The sequence below is a fragment of the Pleurodeles waltl genome, chromosome 4_2 (genome assembly GCF_031143425.1).
Source record: "Pleurodeles waltl isolate 20211129_DDA chromosome 4_2, aPleWal1.hap1.20221129, whole genome shotgun sequence".
NCBI classification, from domain to species: domain Eukaryota; kingdom Metazoa; phylum Chordata; class Amphibia; order Caudata; family Salamandridae; genus Pleurodeles; species Pleurodeles waltl.
Window position 1 is genome coordinate 1015332663 of NC_090443.1, and position 15974 is coordinate 1015348636.

Here is a 15974-nt window from a genome sequence, read left to right on the forward strand (position 1 = left end):
AAGGTTGGACTTTTTTTCTTGGTGCCATTAGAATGTTGGTTCAAAGTGGGAATACGTTAATTTTTTCGGCAACTTTCTTAGTGATGTGACACCTGCACTCAGGGGTCAAGTGCTGTCTACAGCTACCATAAAACCGGCGCTGGTATTATTTGAATAAATGCATCTGAATGACTTACAAAATCTGAAGTATTTTTTTTCTGTAGCCTTTAAACATCATTGATTAGAACACACGGAGTTTCCACATTACAAATCGACCCCTAACCATTCTCTATATTTCATGCCAAATATAAATTGTTTGGCTTATAATAGTAAGCTAGTTACGAGAAATGTCAAGCAATCGAACGGAAAATGTGTTATGTGATACAATTCTGGTGCCCCCTCTCGTGATCCGAGAGTGTTCCTTAGTTGATTGCAATCACTGGAGTAATAGAGCCTAGAAGCCTGTTGCCAATAGTTGTCCATTATCTGTGCAATGTACTTTGCAACACGTCGGTGTATTGATTAAAAATGAAATTTAAAAAGAGAACTACCAAGTATAATTAAGTTTGCTTTGTGCCAGTGATAAACCGGTAAGAAAGGAGGCTGTAAAGACAATGTATTGTGTGGGGAAAAAATTCCATCCTCCCCGTCGGGGAATTGAACCCCGGTCTCCCGCGTGACAGGCTGGGATACTGACCACTATACTAACGAGGAACTGATAGAAAATGTCCTCCTGTGTAGCTCCTCGACCTGTCCTTCAATCCGCTGCTTCTTGTACATCTACAAAGTGTTTTCATATTTCCCAGCTCCTTCACACCACCACAGGGGGCACAGGCTCAACAAACACACACACTCACTACACAAAACACACACACAAACCTGCTGCCCCTCAACACTTCACACAACCTCCTCCCCTCCCAGCAGACGCTCCCAGCAGCTCCCAGCAGCATCACCTTCCACACTCACAACAAGCAGCTCCGGGGCTGCTTCAGCCGGGGGTGGGGGGCACCGGCCTCGCTCTTCAGCCCAGGGCCCCCGGCTCTGTCTCATGGGAGGGGGGGGGGGGTGGTTGCACAAAGGGACTGAGGGGACACTCTCCCCCCCAGCTGGAGGAGGGAGCTGGACTGGGAAGAGAGGAGGCGGGAAAAGCCAAGGTGTCTGAGGGGCTGAGGAAGGAGCTGCTTGGGGTTGGAAAGCGGAGGAAACAGAGGAGACTGAGGAAAAGTCCTGGGAGCCGGATGTGAACCTCCCTGAAGTGCAGTTACTGAAGACAGAAGCAAACCTCGACACTAAAGCAGGAACCCTACTCACCCCTATAAATACCGTAATTTGTCGTTTGAAGTTTCATCACATTGGGTCCTAATTGACCCCCTACATTCACTCTTATTTCAGCAAGGCAGCGAGAATGTCAAGAGCACAACTCATCATTAGAGGCAGGCAAGCCAGCAAGTTCAGTCCTGAGCCAGGGTCTGCCTTACCCCCGACACCAAAAACACGAGCCAATTTACCAAAACTAATGCCATGCCGGGCAAATTACACAATATTGTGAAATAATCTATTTTTAACATTTGCACGTATTGCAATGCAGCACATTAAATGATATTTCTGCTTTGACTGAAATGTACCAAATGTAAAAATGAGGGTCCACATCTCCAAATATTTCACGCAACGCTGTGAGGCATGTCAAGTTTCTGCGTTGTGTTGTGTGAATGGGAGAGTGTGGAACTGCACTATATTTTCAAAGAATTGGCTCAGCTCTGCTTTTTCCTTGTGCTGGCGCACATTGGGCTGCCTAGCGCCAACACAGGCACTATAATTTAAGAGTGGTCAGGATAGCTTTTGTGCAGGAAGGGGTACATTCCTGTGCAAAAAAATAACTGGCAGCTTTTTCTCTTTGTATGCGTGCTGCAGAATGCTGCACACATGCAGAGAGTAAAGAATGAGGAGAATTAAAGATAGTTCTCTTTGTTACACCAACCTCACACAGGTGCACTATTTGGCACAAACCTGTGCTTACAAATCTTTGTGAATCTAGATTTGCATCAAAATTAAGGAGTAGTTTCACAGGAATGCCTCCCTGATGCGAAGTAACGCAAGGCTGAGCAATGTGTTGCGTTGTGTTCCTTTTTTTTCTTCTTTGCAAAGCATATTGACATTTGCATTGATTTGTAAATATCAAAACAGATCTTACATCCGGTCTGGACTGCATGAAAAAAGTGATGCAAACCAGAAATAAAATCTTTGTATATCTGGTTCCCGATACTATGAAGCAAAGGTATGTGCTTTGGATCACACATTTCGGTCAAGTTGGAAGCCTGAATTAGAGTTCAAGTAAACATTGAATCAGACAAAAAAATTCCAACAAGCTGCATGGATTGAAAAAGCATGTTTATTACTCTTTCCGGGCTTTCAGAAGTGGGGTATAACTAGCTTACATTATTCATTTAAAGCTACTGAGAGTTGATTCTATTATTTCCTATGGAAATATTGTATTATATTTTCATTGTAGTATTTGTCCTACACTTACTAACTTACTCAATGGAGATGAAGTGGCTATCTCCACACATAGCATCCTAGGGCAGAAAATAAAAAATAAAAAAAAAATAAACTTAGCTTCAGGGACCCCGCAGCCTCGTTTGTCGCTCCTCTTTCGCATTCACTGGGACACCAGCACAGGCTCCCCTGCAATCCTGGCTCTGCTTTCATGCTAAATTTAGCATGAGAGCAGCGCCAGGATTGGTCTGAGCAGCTTGGACCGCAGCTCAGACACAGCCCTGGGGGTCTGAGCAGTTTCTCCAGCCAAGCTGTTCAACACAGCCAGGCTGGAGACATCTAATTGCACATGTGTGTTTGGCTGGCCTGAGACAGCCGGCCAAACACACCTGCGCACTTAGGTGCACTCTCTCCTCCTCCCACCTCTCGTGGCCCAGCCAGCCCCTACCTACACTGCTGGCTGAACCAGCAGCAGAAAAATAAAATGATAGTCAACTATCATTTTATTAACATGCTGCTGGCTCAGACTGGGGTGCGACTCTCCTCCGTCTTAGCGAAGGAGCCACCCCAGCCTGCAGGGAGGAGTATGTTAGAATCCTCCGGTGACGAGCTGTGCACTAGATCTAGTCAGTAGCAGCAAACCTTTGATTGGCATTGAGTTGTTAATTGTAGCAAGAGAGTTCTTAGGTCCTTTCACACATTATAGCTCACAGCAAAGTCTTTAGGGCATTGAGATATTCTTGAATGTTTCGTTTAAAAAAATACTTTCAATAAATATCACTCGATTCAGTGATATCATAATTTGTACTTACTAAGACACTAATGAAAAGTACAAAAATATATTTTTTCATTTTAAAGTCTCTTTCCCATTCATTTATTACATTTGTTGTCTAAGTTACATCATTTGATGACTCAGTTCTTGAATTGTCTCTTGAAAGTTAACCAGACCCCTGACTTGGCACTCCCCAAAGATAGAGGTGGGTGAGCCTTAAAAGCTTGACCCTGGTTTAAGCCAGCTTCGGCTCAGCTCAGGGTTATCATGAACCCTCAAGCACAATCCGAGCCAAGCCTCTCCTTCTTACTGGCTGTAAAAATCATCACAGCGAAACACAAAACTGATACGTTGTCTATGGGTAGCTGTTACCAATAGACAATGTGTCTGTGTTGGTATGAGAGTTTTAACACAGTGTTGGGTTTTACAGGCTGTGAAAACCAGCATTGGGCTAAAACTCTAACAATGGCAACACAAACTGTTAGGCCTGACCCTTTTTTCAGTGCCTTCCCGAAACATTTTGCCTTTTGCCTCCACTTTTTGCTGAATTTGTTTTTATTGGCTTTAAGACTCTGGGCACTCTTACCACTGCTAACCATTGCCTAAGTGCATGTGCTTTCTGCTTAAAACTTGGGACCCCCCAAGTTTGGTGTCCCTAGAATCACAATTTAAAATCACAGCTTATGGTGAAGTCAGATTTTAAATTGTAATTCTGAAAATGCCACTTTTAGAAAGTTGGCATTTTCTTACCTAAAATCATATAGTGCCAGATGTACAAAGCCTTTTACCAGTCGCAAACGCCCCCTAGGAGCCGTTTCGACCGGTATATGCTTTTTGGCATGTACCAACCCGATGTTGCGAGTCAGTAGTCTATCACTGGCTCACAAAATAGGGTTTGCAATTCAGTATTAGGAAGGGGCGTGCCAAGGGCAACTATTCCTAATAGTGAGTCGCACTGGTATGTAGGAATATTTTGCCACCAGTAATGCGACACGGACTGCGGTAGCAAAACATTTTGCAGATTACCACCAACTTCAAGTTGGTGGTAGCCATTTGTAAACAAGGAAGAGGTCCCTTTGTGAATGTGGGTGCAAACACTGTTTAAGAGAAGGCAGCGGTCCCAGGCATCTTTTAAGGAAAACTGGCTGCATTACAAAAAAATAAACTGCTTTATTGAAAATGCAGGCCACCAACGAGTGGTGACAATTTCCGATGGGTCACAAATTGTGACCTGCCTCATGAATATTAATGAGGCATGTCGCTTGCGGCCCATTTGGGAATCGCCAACAGTGTTAAACACACTGTAGTACATAGCAGTTTGAGATTTCCTAAAAGCAAATCGTAAAAATTGACAATTAGGAAATTGCACATCTAAAGCTACGTACATCTGGCGCCTAGTGCCTTCTGCCTGTCTCTGAATACACGTCTGGGTGTCAGATGGGCTATGTGCATTCCCTCTAGAGAGCCACACACAAAGGGAACGAAGGTGTGCCTGATGGGCCATCCACTCCAGATGAGCCATTAACATGTTCTTGGGTCATCCTGGGTAGGAAAGGTGGAAGGAGCTGACACTTTCACCTGAATGGGCTGTACCTGTCCCCACACAAAGTGCTGCATAATCCCCTGTGGTGTGTCTGGTGCCAGGGTAGGATGGCTAGGGATTTTATGCATGTCAGAGGCCTCTCTTTAAAGTCTCCTCTATTTCAAAGGCACCACTGGCTATAAGAACTGGACTTCTTACCCTACGAAGGACTGCTGGGCTGCTGAAAGGACTGTCACTCTGCTGGACTCTGCTGGACTTTTGCTTTGCTGTGCCTGCCCTGCTGCCTGCAGCCTGCTGCCCACCTTGCGTGGGAGTGAGAAGGACTGGACTTGCATCTCTGCATCCCCAGAGCCAAAGTGACACTAAGGGCTTGCCGGCTTGCCCCCTGTTCTGAAGTCTCAGGGGCATGAAAGATTTCAACTCTGATACATCCTTTGGACTCTACCAACTGTGAGTACTGTCCAGCAATTGGTGCCAATCCAGTCCTGGACCTATGGAAGTTGGTTCTTCAGTTGTTTTCTGCTAAAATCCATGCATTGCTGTTGTTGCGCCAGTTGGAGCCGATGTATCGCTGCTGCAGCTGAGGAAAAGGACATTGTATTGTCGGCTGCATGGGTTGATGACGACGCATCACCCTTATCTCAAAGGGTTCAATGCCACACTGCTGTTCGAGGACATCACATCAACGACTGCCCGGCTCAACAACAACACATCCCTGACTGCGTAGATCAGAACTGATGCATCGCCTTTGCATCACACCTGCATTGGATCTTCAACGTCGACGCAACCCTCCACACAATGGACTTTTACAAGGTTGGTCCCTGTAGCCAGCCCATGCTTCATCACGGTCGGCCTCAACGTTTGGACTTACTCTGGTCTAACATGACCAGATAGCCCTGGTTGGCTGTTTAACCTTCTAAGCACTACCGTTACATTTATTCTTCAAAAATTCATAGCTCAACATCTACCAATTGGATCTTTCTCGTTTTGGTCTTGTTTTACTCCTAAAATTATAATCTATTTTTCTAACTTGGTGAGGAATCATTTTGTGGTTTTTCACTGTGTTACTGTTGCAAGTATTGCACAAATACTTTGACTCCTAAGTTAGCCTGCCTGCTCTCTGTCTCACTACCGGAAGGTGAGCACAGGTTAATATATGCAACTGGTTTACCCTGACTAGGATTGCGATCACTATTTGGACAGGGTGCCTACCTCTGCCAACCAGAGACCCAATTTCTAACAGAAATGTATAGATTTTTTAATGCCTGACCAAAAAACAATGCATCTGTCTTGGTGTTCTTATAGGTTTAACACAATGTTGATTTGAATAAGCTGTGAAAATCATCATTGTGTTAAATATCTAAAAACACCAACACTAGCATTATGGCCAGAGCTATCAATAGTTCAAGTCTTGGTTGGCTTAACATCCTGTGACTCTAAGCAAATCTCCCGCGCCCAAAAAAGTATGAACGAGACCTTGTGTTATGTAAATGGGCCTCATTTAAAGCACTCCAATATTTTTGGGTTGAGTTCTTACTATATAACATGAAAAGCATGTGAAAACCTGCTCTAGAGCTGCCGTAACAAACTCTAAGTAAACTAAAAGTCATGTTACAAATAAGTACAGATTACTTTATATAAAGTTTCCTTCAAGTATAAAATTCAGGCATTTACGGACTCTTAAAACATAGACATAAGGCCAAGATGTTTTTCTTGTGGAAAGTTGGCAACCCATGGAAGCCGGTGCCAATGCAGGGGCCCTTTGAATTTTCATTTACCACTGGGAATCCCACCCTCTCAGGGCAGGTATTAGAGTTTCTCTCAAGGAACTTGAGACAAAGAAATGCAGGCTTTTCCAAGGCATGGGGCTCATCAGGAAACTTAAAGATGGTGTAACATGCCAGCCCCAGCCTTGGCACCCCAAACATTACCAGTACATTCACAGCTGCTGGGATTATGCATTTGACAGCCCTCCCAATCACGCTCGGTTCTAGAGGGTGGGCCAGGTGGTCCAGACCCGCGTAAACATGGCCCTTAGCCCTCCAGGGGCCATATGTACGAACACTTTTTCCCATAGACACAGAATGGGTAAAAACCTTTGATACATCTGGCTTTAGGTCACTGAATAAGTGGCAATGCAAAATGCAAAATGCACCTGTTAACTTCTCATGTGTCGTTGCCGAATATCGTGGTGTTCTCCCAGTCCCGGCTTACTGTTACTGGAGTTGCATGATTGGTCCAGGATCTCTGCCTCATAGGAGACCCAATCACGCATCTCCTTTTAGAGATGTGGGCGTTGTCCCCACGCACTAGTGCAGGTAGATTAGGGGCGTGGCGAGGGACTCCATCCGCTGCGCCTGCTACTCTGTTCAGAGTAGACCCCACTTGTGGTTTCCACCCCCATAGGGCAGGAATTAATCCTGCTACCGCAATGCACCTTTCCTCAACCTACTGCTAATGTTTAATCAGATAAAGATGTGAGCAAAAGTTTGTTTTTTAAAGATCAAAGCAAGTAAGTACATATGTTAGATAAGGAGAGGTGGGAGCTGGGGATCAGGGTTCGTGCATTGGTGTTGACGTAACTTCCTGTGATTCTGGGCCAATCACTTATTCTTCCTGTGCCTATGGATAGCGCCTGGAGACCCTCATGGGTGATAAGCCTGCTATGTAAATCTACACACACATGATGGGGCGGAGGGGTGACACCTTTCCCACAGATAAATACTATTTGTTCACATTTTAAGTTTCTGCAAAGGCATACACATGATCCATAAATAAAACTTAAAATAAAAATGTTTCCTTTAATTTTAACCATTCCCTTTCTGATTGTTTTTTACTTTAGTTATCAGTCAGGTCATATGGGTAGCTAGGAACAGATTTTAAAGAGTATTCTTCTGATCTTTACTGTTTGAAGTATGACATTGGAAACAATATCAGCCTTGGGTGATTTTACTAATTTTTGTTCCCCCTGGGACATTACAATTCCAGTCAGGCTCTGCATAGAAAAGGCTTTGCGGCAACCTATGTGTTGGCTATGACAATTCCAGATGTTTGAATATTGAGCTGCAGGATATGGATTGTAAGGCAGTGATCTATTTTGGAGAGGTTGGATACTTCGGGTGGAGGCCAGAGATGTTGGTAGGCTGGTAAGCAGAGGTACAGGGTACAGCAGGTGTACTGGCACCGGGCCCCAAAGGCCGGAGAGGGCCACTGAACCATTTTACAATTCAAACAGGAAGCCCATTTTCTTCCTCCTACTAGGACCCATGACACTTTCTACACCACTGGCAGATACCAGAGATGAAGACCTTTCTGAGGCCTTTTAATTTTTTTCTGAGTTTCACATTATAACTGAACACCATAACTTCTTCCTCAACCACAGCAGGTTTTGTGACGTAATAACTCAGTGCACCTTTCTGAGGACCGTAGTAGGGTGGGCTGGGTGGTGTGGTGGGGGGAGTCCCTGGACCCTGATGGAGCGAGATCATTCCCAGGGGCTGGACCCCTGTAGAATGTGATGTGGGGCCCCAGAGCCACCCATAAGAATGTCTATTCATTTGCTTTGGTTTGAGTGGGGGCCCTCTGAAGGGTGGGGCACACCCCTGTACCACATGGGCTGCAGGGGCCTACATTGCACCCCTGACCATTCCACTGTAATCTATAACCATGTAGAAATATGCAGAATATAGGTTCTCTGGGACACAGCATTTAACATGTAATTTAAGAAAGGAAAATTGGAGTTTGTCAATGAAAAGTTTGACAGAACAGTTCTGATCAGCCTTTTCAGACTTTGATTGCTGGAAATGCACAGATCATGTAATGGACTATCGGTGGGTACCTAATTGTTTGTTGGGGAGGTATCTCCTGCATAGGGTTTGATCTCCTGTGATAAGTGGCAACCAATTTTTGTGAAAGAGGCAATAACTCTAAAGGTAATGTAGACCAACCTGTGAGCCAGTTCCAGGTCTAATGCTTGTGGTGATGAGTTGCTTCTGGCTCTACTCCACAGCCAGCATCACTGCAATGTTTTTTGTAGTTGCACTAATAAACTAGAAGCGAGGTTAATTCAGAGTGAACTACTGTGAATCTGATGGGTGCGTGCTGCTTAGGGGTGAACGAAGAATTCCGCTCCGCTGGTTTAGTTCACAGAGTTTTCCCCACTCCGCTACTAGTAAAGTACCTGAGTAGAGTAGCTAAGGAAAATGATATAGTACTAGTGAGAGGTTTCTTTGAACCTACATTGACATTTGACACTGCGTACGCACACCAGAATAAGTGGACATGATTGCTTACACCCATAGAAAAGAGCTTCTTAGATCAAACAGATGACAGGAGAAAGGTATTAAAGTAGAAGTGAGAAGAGGGCTTAGAGAAAATAACTTTTAGAAATGATCATGATTTTAGTGAAATAAAGACACAAGGGAAGTTAGCTTTAGATGACAACACATAGGGAAGCTTTGTGTGTATAGGCCTAAGTCTAGAACTGACACGTTGTTAGTGGGATTGAGTGAATAGTAAATAGTAAAGAAACTAGAAGCCTTATTAGCAATTTGACTAACGATAGCGCTGATTTGAAGGAGCTGAAAGAACCCGGGGTCTGGGGAAACATTGGCAAAGGTTTTGCTTCTGTGGGAAATTGGCTGGGCAACCTAGGGAAAGGTATAATTGCGAAAATAATACAGATAATTATAGTTATTGTGATTTGTATCATTGGCTTATGGGGAATTCGTTTTTCTGTGATCAAAAGAAAGAAATTGAAAAATGATCAGAGGAGGGAAGAAATTAAGTGAGAACAAAGGAAAAATCAATTCTTTGATGAAAATTTGAAGGGGAAAAGAAATGTAAGAAAATTATAGTTAGAAGAAATTTTAAGGTGAATTAAAAATTTGTGATGTGTGGAAACGTGTGATGATACATTTAATCATCAGAGGAGGGATTGTGAAAGCTGAATTAATTACTAATAAATGTAGACTTATTAACTGTTAAGAATGTACCTCAATTAGAATAACGTAGAGAAATCTTGGGTCTAATGGAAATGTGCCAACGGACGTGGTCACCATGCAAATAATGAAATGATTATGAAAATGCGTTTATAGTCTAAATCATGTGTGCGTGTAGGAAAATAATGTACTAAATATGTCATGTTAATGATTTTATATTAATGTATTTGTTTTGTTAACATTAAAACCGAAAGTTCTGTAGTTTGGGCCTAGTAGAAAAGCTCATGTTGAACTGCACAGTGAAATAATAATTAATTAAATGTACACGTTCTGTGAAAGCCGAGTATGAAAATTGTCCATTTGTTCACACAGAGTTGACCAAGCGATTTGTAAAAGTATTAGACTTTCTCATGAGAACTGCCTGTTAGAATGTCTTACACTAGAAAGCAATTCTTTGTAGGTAGGACGCGTGAGAAGGAGCTGTTCCCAGGACTGAACAATGGCCGCACTGAGTACAGCTAGAATGGCAACAAAACAGTTACCTGACAAACCTTCCGATGAGAACAGAAGAAGAGGAACCAATCAGCCACATGTGAAAGACTGCTTAGTTATATTTTAGATTTATAAAGTAATGGTTATTGGTCCTACTGTGAACGTACAATTTTCTGACCAATGTAGGCGTGAGAAGATACTTTATGTGACTTTAACTTAGCCCGACTGCACAGAGGGAGAAGAGGCTTATTCTATTCTGTACAAGGAGCTGAACAGTTCCTGATTATTTATTTCCTATCTTTGACTCTATTTGCTTATGCTGGTCCCTCAGTTATTGCTTCTTAAATAGTTCAGTTAACTTAGGGCCCAATTGTGACTGAGCCATTCCTTTTCATTGTCCAATCACTGATGCTACCAGGCGGATGTCCACCTGATAAAGAGATCACCTCTTGCTGACACATTGAGGAGAGGTATAATACATTGTTATTCTTTTATACTGTATTTGTATTTTCCTTTAAGGTACTAACCACTATTTTGATAGAGCCATAGTTAGATGTTTTTCCAAATTAACTTCGACTAAAACTGTTTTGCATGAAGTCCAAACATGCTATTCTAATTTCGAAGGTTAGTTAGTATTGCCCAAATGTGGATAATTATCATTAACAAAGAATTGATTTTGTTCTTCTGTTGTGCCTAGATGTATACTATCTCTGTCTTTCAGTTATTACTGGTATTGATTTGTACCGTAGCCCTCAAGGTTGTAGTTATTAATGCGTCAGCTAAATTGAGATTCTGTGGATGTTTTGGTCAACCTGTGGTGTTTGTATATGTTTAGCATTTGGTTTCAAGACTAATCTACATGCCAATATCATTGTTAATCTAGGGAAATAAACATTTTAACTTTACAAAAGGTGTGGTTATTCATGGCCAAATGGGTCATGGTGCGTAAAGGTTATTGGCTCAAGCAACCTAAAACACAGCTTACTGTCTGATACCACTGAACCAACACATTCTTCACATCAGTCCTCCCCTCCTAAAATGTAGTTCTGCTTTATCTGATGTCATATTTGTATCTGCTGTCATCCTGGACTATGACTTTGATGCTCTGGCTATGACTTAAACCTGGTTCACCCTGTCTTGACTCTGTTGCTTGACATCCTATTTCTATTAAGGTTACAACATTATCCACTTCAAGAGAAAAGAGGAAGCCGAAATGAAACTAGAAGCCATATGGGTCCTGGCAAGGCCACATGAACTATCTAACAGCTGAGTGGAGAAAGCAGAATTATCCCTAGGTCATGTAGTGATCAAAACTGGACCACATCATAGCTCGAGAGTCGAAGAAGAAACAGTCAATGCGGTGTTACAGAGTGACATGTCGTGAGCGAACATTGAGATTCTCAAACATAGTGAAGAGACACACTCACCTTCCTAGCTTGAGTATTCTTCATACAAGCACAAAATCAAGGGCATGATGTGAATGCCAAGTTTTATGTTGCTCTCGAAGGAACTAGGATATTGATCAGTGGTGTTACTGCAGAAGACTTAGGTCTCATTTTCTTTGCACAACAAGTAAGGGACTGTCATGTGAGCACACGGATGGACTTTGAACACTTGTTCCACAGACTAGGTTATTGCAATAATGGGCTAACCCTTCTGCATATAGAACAAGACGGTAAAGCCAGAAGCGTTGAAGTGCTCCTTTCCATCTCTGGCCTCTGATGGAAAAGGAACTTGAAAAGTTAGAGAGCATGTGGGTAATTGAAAAATGTATCTGGTCCCATACTTTGGGTGTCACCTATAGTTGTTGCCTGAAAGCACAAACATATGGGCACTGTCCATGTCTGCATTGACATGCAGCTTCCCAATCTTGTGATAAAGCATGAAAGGAAGATCAGTCTGATCCTGGATGACTTTAGTGCAGAGCAGAGCTGGCTGGCTTTCGGCGTTTCTCCAAGCCGGGCATTTGTATACCGGATATCATTAGTTCCTCTTTAACCCCCTCTGAGCTGGTCTTGAACTCATAGTTAATGGTAGCCCAGTGAGGCTGGAGCTGTTTTGGTTAATGGAATGTCAGGAGTCTGCACACATTGAATTTGTGAGCAAGGTCCTCACGGATGCAGAGTTCAGATATTCACAAAGTGAGCTGGTAGAGTTGACCATTAGGTGGTGGTGAACGCTTTTCCACCTATATGTTTAAAGCAGAACATTCTGCCTGGTCCACAAACATACCTCTATTAATCTATTTGTTAGCACATCTCATTATCATCTACTAAGGATCGAGAGGAAGATAATACAGCTGCATCAAGACTGTTTCACAGCCATATAGAGACTGTGGTGAATCCATTTTAGGTTTCCCTTGGGACACAGGAGTCAGCTTATCCTTTGGCTTGCAGAGCTGTGTCTCCGTCACCTAGTGGCCTTTTACCTCCTTAGCTTGCTGTTTTATTTCATTTATTTTATTATTTCTTTTAGCTTTCATCATGTGGTTACATTTTATAAGAAATGTTTTGATTTCTCATTCAGTCCCATTCTGAGAACGCATCATTATCGGCGTCACTATCAGTGATACACATAGGTATTGACATCATATCCCTTTCTCACTTACGTGTGATAGGAATATCATGCACTCTTGTTAGAGATTGTTAATGCAATTGCTGACGAGAAGTCTGCCACCTTATCAGTTTTTTAGGAACATATCTGCGTCAGGGATCCTACATGATCTGTATAAATGCACCTCACACGGACAAGGTCATCAGAGGAATAACTGCTATTTATCCCATCCTCGTCGCCAATGTTGTGATGTGACCAACGAGCACATCAGGGTCAGGTCAGCCCCACATGCAGTGTGTGTGGAGTGGCGTTACAGAACATTCACGAACACACTGCTTGCTCGGCTCAGCACAGGACTCCGAGCACCCCAGCTTCCTTTATTACATGCCCTCCGCCGCATCTGGTGCTCAGGTTGAGAGCGATGTGCGGTTACGTTGTTTACCCCCTGCTTATGCAGCTGCAGCGGGTGTGTTTTTTTTTATGGGCCTCTTCTATCTGCAACTCAGCAGACAAAAGCTCATAATTAAAGCTATAAATGAATGCAAGGGTCAGTAGGAGAGCAAGCAGAAGCAGGGAAGAAAAAAGATGAGAAAAAGGAAATAACGAAGGAATGTTAAATGGAAGGAGGGTTGGAAGGAAGGGTGTAAGAAAAGCAGGAAGCGTAATAGGAAAGATGGATGAGTGGGTGGATTAACGAGTGGGTAGGTAGTAGATTTGGTGAACAGATGAGTGAATGGAAACGTAGACAGGTGAAAGGATGGCAGAGTAAAGGGAAGTCAGAGAGAGAGAGAATGGATGGGTGGATGTTAAGCCAAAGAATGGAGGTATGGATGCATGCATTCATATGGATGGAATGGCTGAGGGATGGAAAGGGGGAAGATTGAATGATGGATGGAGGAATTACTGGAAGACAGAATATAAAGGTGAAATGGTGGCTATCAGTGGTGGATGGAAGGGTGTAAGGATAAATGCTTGAATGGAAGAGACAATGAAGCTCTTTGCTGGAAGGTTGGACTTTTTTTCTTGGCGCCATTAGAATGTTGATTCAAAGTGGGAATACGTTAATTTTTTCGGCAACTTTCTTAGTGATGTGACACCTGCACTCAGGGGTCAAGTGCTGTCTACAGCTACCATAAAACCGGCGCTGGTATTATTTGAATAAATGCATCTGAATGACTTACAAAATCTGAAGTATTTTTTTTCTGTAGCCTTTAAACATCATTGATTAGAACACACGGAGTTTCCACATTACAAATCGACCCCTAACCATTCTCTATATTTCATGCCAAATATAAATTGTTTGGCTTATAATAGTAAGCTAGTTACGAGAAATGTCAAGCAATCGAACGGAAAATGTGTTATGTGATACAATTCTGGTGCCCCCTCTCGTGATCCGAGAGTGTTCCTTAGTTGATTGCAATCACTGGAGTAATAGAGCCTAGAAGCCTGTTGCCAATAGTTGTCCATTATCTGTGCAATGTACTTTGCAACACGTCGGTGTATTGATTAAAAATGAAATTTAAAAAGAGAACTACCAAGTATAATTAAGTTTTCTTTGTGCCAGTGATAAACCGGTAAGAAAGCAGGCTGTAAAGATAATGTATTGTGTGGAAAAAAATAAATTCCATCCTGCCCGGGGAATTGAACCCTGGTCTACCGCGTGACAGGCTGGGATACTGACCACTATACTAACAAGGAACTGATGAATAAGTGTATCCTGTGTAGTTCCTTCACCATCCCTTCCATCCGCTGTGTTGTCTCACTTCCCAGCAGACGCTCTCAGCAGCTCCCAGCAGCATCACCTTCTCACACTCACAACAAGCAGCTCCGGGGCTGCTTCATCCAGGGGTGGGGGGCACCGGCCTCGCTCCTCAGCCCAGGGGCCCCCGGCTCTCTCTCACCAGGGGGGATTGCACAAAGGGACCGAGGGGACACTCCCCCCCCCCCCAGCTGGAGGAGGGAGCTGGACTGGGAAGGGGAAGAGAGGAGGCGGGAAAAGCCAAGGTGTCTGAGTGGCTGAGAAAGGAGCTGCTCGGGATTGGAAAGCAGAGGAAACAGAGGAGAGTAAAATTCTAGCATTCGCGCTAAGAATTTTTCAATTCTATTAAGGACACGGAGGCGAGGATTATGCTTCTCTTTCCATGCTTTATTTTTAACAGCAGCCAATGAAAACCATGGAAAGTAAAAACTACATTTCCCAATACTAGTAATAACACGTGATGAACCATAGAGGAGGAAGCCTATAAAGTGTTGCATCACACCCAGCCACTCCTCTTTCTTTGTCCAAAATTCGCAACAGAAAAAACAAAGTCTTAATATGAACTTGAAAACGAAAATCCTGAAAACAGAAGAACTGGAATCCCACCTGACTGGAAGTAGAACGATGTAGAAACGGCCAAACTACTTCTCATCATTTCCTAGGAAAAAAGAAAATTCAGGCCATAAAAACTGAATATCATAATAGATACTTATATCAACTACTAAACAGGGTGAGAAAGCACTGAAAAACAGTAACTCGTACATGAACTTTAATGAAAATAATATGTACCACACTGAATAATATATAACAGTGCAGTGGGATAATCCTCGCCTCCGTGTCCTTAATAGAATTGAAAAATTCTTAGCGCAAATGCTAGAATTTTTTTTATTCAATGTCAGGACCGAAGGCTCAGATTATGCTTGTTCAAATCTGATTTACAACCACCGATGCAATATCTACAATAGGTTTACAATAAAAGGTTTTAAAAGTCGACGGGGAAGACCAGTCTGCCGCCTTTAAAATGTCCTCTAAACGAGAACCCAAAGCTAAAGATTTTGAAGCCATAGCGCCTCTGGCCGAATGAGCACCAAAACCAGAAATATCAATGCCCGCTTCACTCAGTAACCAACGCATCCACCTTGCAATGGTGGCTGAGGAAACAGGATGATATGGCTTAACTAAAGAAATGAGTAACTGACCCCCCATATCAGAACAAAATTCTTCTGTACTCACCTCATAAGCTCTAAGGCACTGCACTACACAAAGTTTGGGATTGTCCACAAAACAGGGATAAGAAACAGTCTTCAGATTGCATTTAGTTCTACTTGAAATAGAAAAAGAAACCCCATCAGGGGAAAAAACTCTCCCAGCCAGATCCAGGGCCTTAACGTCTGAAACTCTTTTACAAGAAATTAAGCATAACAACATAGTTAGTTTAGCTGA

General features: G+C 43.0%; 1 non-coding gene across 1 annotated transcript; it reads right to left on the reverse strand.

The window, feature by feature from the left end:
* Window positions 1–621: 621 nt before the first annotated feature.
* On the reverse strand, window positions 622–693 carry TRNAD-GUC (transfer RNA aspartic acid (anticodon GUC)). The gene has a single exon. It is a non-coding gene; the product is annotated as a tRNA-Asp (tRNA).
* Window positions 694–15974: the final 15281 nt, after the last annotated feature.